Source organism: Myotis daubentonii, chromosome 15 (genome assembly GCF_963259705.1).
Source record: "Myotis daubentonii chromosome 15, mMyoDau2.1, whole genome shotgun sequence".
NCBI classification, from domain to species: Eukaryota; Metazoa; Chordata; class Mammalia; order Chiroptera; family Vespertilionidae; genus Myotis; species Myotis daubentonii.
Window position 1 is genome coordinate 50,409,751 of NC_081854.1, and position 6,000 is coordinate 50,415,750.

Below are 6,000 nucleotides of genomic sequence, written 5' to 3' on the forward strand. Positions count from 1 at the left end.
AAGTAAACAGGATCAGAGATTTCTGTTGTTTTTACATTCCCTGAGAGATAAACCTTTTAATCACTTCATTTTAAAAAAAAAAATTTTTTATTGCTTTCAGAGAGAAAGGGAGAGGGGGGCAGAGATAGAAACATCAATGATGAGAGGGAATTATCTATTGGCAACCTCCTGCACCCTGCCCCACTGGGGATCAAGCCCGCAACCACAACCCCGGGCATGTGCCCTTGACCAGAATCGAGCCTGGGACCCTTCAGTTCTCAGGCTGATGCTCTAGCCACTGAGCCAAACCAGCTAGGGCAACCACTCCATTTTTTAAATGGAAGAGTGTTGACCTAAAATAGCTTGTAAAAAAACTTGTGAAACTATAGACCTAGTAAGGGAAAGGGGTTGATCCTAAATAAATAAGGGAGGTCGATCCCTCCCCCAGGCCTCAGCTCTCTCTTCCCGTTTGTGAAATATCTTACAGAAAAGACTGAACAATTTACACTTTATAGACAAACATTCTTTTTGTAGTTAGTCCTTCAGAATACCTATTTTCAGAGCAATCTACGGCTGTTTTAAATACACGCAGTGGTGATATATAAAGAAATATGGGGAATTGTCTGAGGCTAGTGTTCTTCCCATACTTCATTTCTTGGACAGAATGTTAGGTTTCCACCAAAAAGTTTAATAAAGATACTTTAACTTTAAAAAAAAGGTACACATAGCCCTTCCTGGTGTGGGTCAGTGGTTGAACCTTGTCTTATGCACCAGAGGTCACAGGTTCGGTTTCTGGTCAAGGCACCTAGCTGGGTTGCCGGATTAATCCCCAGTAGGGGGCATGCAGGAGGCAGCCAACCTCATTGATGTTCCTATCTCCCTCTCCTTTTCTCTCTCTGAAATCAATAAAAAGGGTACAGATATATGTGTGTCTATATGTCTGTTTTTCTATGTTAAAAATAAACAGGTCACACCATAAAGCAGAATAAAAACATATAAACTCTCTTTAAAAAACAGACACAAGCAAATAGCAGGTGACAGACTGCTTTTCCTGCAACAAGTATTGTCAGTTGGGAGATTAACACCAAACTAAAGAATCCTTGAGCTGAAACAACTTCCGGTTACCACCCAGCCCCACCATCTTATACGTAGAAAATTCAGGAGGTTCGGTTAAGAAAATCTGTGTCTCTTATTTGAGAATTAAAACTGCACTTTACAAAGAGTTTACCAGGATCAGAAACGAAAGAAAGAGATAAAAGTGTTGAAACAGACCAAAGGCTGTCTGCCGCCCTGGGCCCTGGGCCGGGAAATGTGAACACAGAGAAGCCGGCTCAGCAGTGAGAGGGGAGGAGTGGGCCCGGCAGTCACCCAGGAGGAAAATAGGACTCGGAGGGAGCTGAGCCACGCGTTCTGGGGCTGGCCCCTGTGAAGCCGGGTGGGAGTGCTGTCCCTACAGAGCATGCTCTGCCCTGAAACCACATGCTCACTCACATACATAACCGAGCTTCAGTGAGTGTGTAGTTCTGATATGAAAATCGATTTGACTGACATAGAAGTTCTCCATGTCCCCATCTGACATTGTTTCTTGTACCCCAAATTCCGGTTATACAAAATTTAATTGCATCCATAAAAATGCCTGGGTTTTTGGAGATTCCACAGGATGCGATAGAAACCCCAGAAAAAAAAGAAAAACATACATAGTGTAGACATTTGCGCACAAAGCAGAAGGGACTTCTATTACTGGAATATTGGATCCAGCGATACTCTTCTGTGACTTTTGGTCCATTGACTGCAAGGGTTTTTTTTTTAAAACCCAAAGAACTCATGTGTTTATTTTTTCCCCCACTGCAGCTTTGTCATGTCCTAAACAAAACTCCTGAACACACACCCTTTGCAGGAAGGCGTATGATTACAGATTCAAAGGGCCTTCATGTCATCTAACATCTTGTGACCATTGTGAATGTTCAAAAGCGCTGCCAAATCCTCAAAAGCAAGATCAGAGAACCAGGTTGCTCAGGGAGCCCCATCTTCAGTGCAGCCGGGATCTAAGAAAATCTAAGGAAAATTTTGGAAAATCTAGACCATCCATCACCCGGCAATAGGCCCTTTGATTCCTGCTGGGGCTACACCCACAGATAACATGATGGTTTGGAAAAGTCTGAAACACTCCTACGATCTCATGTTCAAGAAAAAAAATACAAAAAATTTAAAAACTAAAATAAATGAAAGAAAAGTGTGTGTGTCGGGGGGAGGGAGTAGGGGTGCAGGGAGTGGCAGGGAGAACTCTGGACTTGGAAAGACCCCGAGGACTGGTAAGACACCTTCAAACATCTTCCTTTCCCCTTAAAAAAAAAATGTCACTGATGATCAAAGACTGAGAGAATGAAAGGCATTGTCCCCAGGGTCACACCCCTAATTATATGACTGAATAGATCTCAAGTTCCTTGGATCTGGTTTTATGGTGTGATTAATAAGAAGACACAGCTCGGCCTAAACCCAGCCCGATGTCTAGCCCAGATGCCATTGGACTCCAGTGTTTAGATCTATCAGTCAGTGGCTCCATGCCTAGAGCAAAAGCTGATCAATTACAAGTCTGTGTGTAAAGGTATCCAACTACGCGTTTTTGTTTCTGCTGTGTGTTGCCTCAAGCTGTCTTTAAACTATTTTTCCTTGGTCCCCATTACTGGGAAATAGATAAATGGCCCATAAAATTCTGGATTTCTGGTCTCACGAAGATGGATGAGTACTGTCAACCGCGGGCCAGCATTGCTGCCTTTGAGATGCAGCCACTCCCTTTAGACAGGAAATGCGTGACCCAATTCCCCTCTGTTCCCAGCCTGCTCCATTCATTTCAGTTACTTGTCTCTCACTGACATGTGATATTCCCTTAGGCTTCCTATTAACAACTCCGTGTCACAGGGGTGTTACTTTGAAAAGACTCACTTTGCCTTTCTATACAGAATGCTTGTGCATATAGTGCGCCATAGTGTACGTCAGTGGCCGAGAACTGTGGGCTTGGGAGTTGGACTACCTTAGTTCAAATTCTAGTTTAAGCACTTGCTTGTTGTGCGAGCATGGGCAAACTTTTTAACAACGCCTGCCTCAGTTCTCCCATCTACAAAATGGGCTGGTGATACTACCAAGCTCTAAACTCACTGGGTTACCGTGAGCATGTGTTGCGTTAATAAAGAATACATTTGCCAGAGAATGAGCTGTGTTCTTTTACATGTGTGTTAGCTACCGCTATATTACCTGCTTAGATCTGCTTAGTGTCCCCAAAAACGCAAATATGATTCATGAAGCAAAGTCAATGTAGTAAAATCTGGAGCCACATATTATGGACTTGTTTTACTGAAAAACCAAAAAAAAAAAACCACAAAAAAACTCCACACAAAAACACCAACAAGAAAATACAACCTTTTTTAGTAATTGAATGATCCTTCAACGGAAGCTTGTACCCTAATTATCCAGTGAGTATATTAGGATTTTAACATCTTTGCTCCTGCACTCTATTCTGATATAACAACTACCAAGGAAGAAAAAAGGTAAGAACTAAACCAATTAGAAATAAATTGAATAAACTAGTGAACCTCTTGTTTCTCTTTTTTCCCCACGTAAGACACCAAGGATGAAAGCACCTGATAGCCAACAAATGTAATCTCATCCCTATGCCCATTGCAGACAAAACTAACCCATCATGGCGCTCCTTCCCCAAGAGTTTAGATCCGACCACACAATCCTCATCAGAGTGGTTCAGAAAGCCACTCTCTTTATTACCAGAGTTGACCCATCTGGTCCAAACGGTTTAGCTATTTCCCTCTCTGTTAACTGTATGATCATCCTGCCTTGTCATTTGAGAACCCAGGAGCCATCATCAATTTCGTTCTCTCCCGGGACAGAGCATCAGTTTCAATATCCTCTCGATGAGACTCCCAGTGTCTTTTGAGGCTGCCTCTTCCTCTCTGTTTCATGGCCTGTGCTTTGGTCTGAGCTTTCACTGCTTCCCACCTGGGTAGGAGCGCTGGCTTCGGAAGTTTCCCGGCCTCAAGACCCTTCAGGTGATTCTGCTTAAATTGATTTTTCCAAGAGGCACAGGTTAAATCATGTCATTCCTTTCTTGGTGACCCTTCAGTGTCATTTCTATTTCCAGCACAATTATGGCCGAGTCAGCCCGGTATTCAGTCCCTCCCACGATCTGCCCTCCACTTCCATCCACAACCTTAGCCCCGACTGTCCTTGAGTCTAGCCACGGCTGCTGAACTCAATTTCCTCAAAGTGTTTCTAATTGTTTGCTCCTCGTTGGCTCATGGCACGTCTATCTCCACATTTAAAATATATAATAATCTGTCTAATACCAACCCCTCTATAAAGTACCCCAAGCACTTTTACTTAGTAAAATCCATATATTTGATACATTTCTATAGTGTTCTGTATATATTTCCTCAAATATTCATATAGCTCATTGTGTTATTGCTAGCTGTGACTTACTAAAACTCTAACAAGGAAGAAACTATGTTAAGTATTTTGTAATACCTACTTGGTCCATTATCTGCATTTCCAAGTACCTAATATATGTACTGCGTACAAATGGAGACAGGAAAACAGGTAAAAGAGATGGCGCTTGTTTTGTTTCGCAATCCTCTGGCAATTATGATCAAATATTAGGTGGAAGAGAATATTAAGACTTGTGATTGAAAGGGATTTTATGTATTGTAATTTTTAAGTATTCAGGTTTTGACACTTGTCAGAACAGATATGGAATTAAATTTGATGTAATGATAACATTAGTTTAGTCTAACTACATATATTTTTATTTAGTGCTTAAATTTTTCGTGAATCTTTCAAAATAATCATTTAGCTCAATATATCAACAAGAAGTGCCAATTCAAAAATGTTACTGGGAGTAGCATTTCTACAGTTGGCTCTGGGTAGCGAGTGGCCTCTGGTCTTCATTTCAGTTTTATAAGGGCAAATGCTTATCACTCTCAATCATTCATTGTGGCTGCTGCTTCTCCAGTTTAATTTAAAGCCGGGCAACCAATAAAATCATAGATCAAGGGGTCATGAGAGAAAGAGGAACATAAATCGATAGCACACAAATTCTAGGTACTGACTTTCAATGACTCTTTTTTATCCTTTAGTCTTAATATGACAACATATTTTGCAGTTGAGTTTTTTTTTTGTTAGCAATTCAAAGATTCTGTTTTCTCAATATTATGTTGACTTAAGAAACACACACACAATGTTGACACATAAGTAAAAGGCCTAAATGTACCTTAAGGTCACACTTCAGTATTTGTAAATAGGTAATCTTTTTTATTTTTATTTTTTTAAAATCCCAAGGTGGCATGATCAAATAGGAAGCTAGCTAGACTTGGAGCTAGAAGACTGTATTCCAGTTTCAGTATTTACTAGTGTTGGGATGCCATGTAAGTACGGGAGTTCCATCCAGACAGGTTTGTAAGGCAGAGACCCAGTGACTGAAACCAGCATAAACAGAACAAGAAAGGAATCCATTTACTTCATAATCAGGCCTTCAAGGTATGACATAAAGGTAGGACTTCAGCTGTGGGCATAGGAGGTAGATGGCTTGCAAAGGCTTGAATGTCACTTTCTATATTGTCAATATACACACACCACCACCCATACACACACACACACAAATGCAATGATTTCCATAAAACATACAACACATTTCATACAAACTTCCTTATTTTTTTTTTTTAACATTTTCACTACAGAGCAGCACCTGTTAGAGCATTTTCCTTGTGATTCCCTGTGCCTCCATCTTGGACTCATTTTCTTTCAGGAAGGAAAATGAAATAATGTAAGGTACTGCTTTCAAATCCTTAGTTCAGTGGACAGATTTTAAAAAATGTGCATTGGATTAGGATTTTAACCAAATAGATGTAGTGATCATATACAAGTGGTACCAAAAGGCTAGAAGAAAAAAATCCTGGTCTGTTATCCACCAGGATAAAGATGCAGATATTGTATATATGTGTCATAACATTAATTATT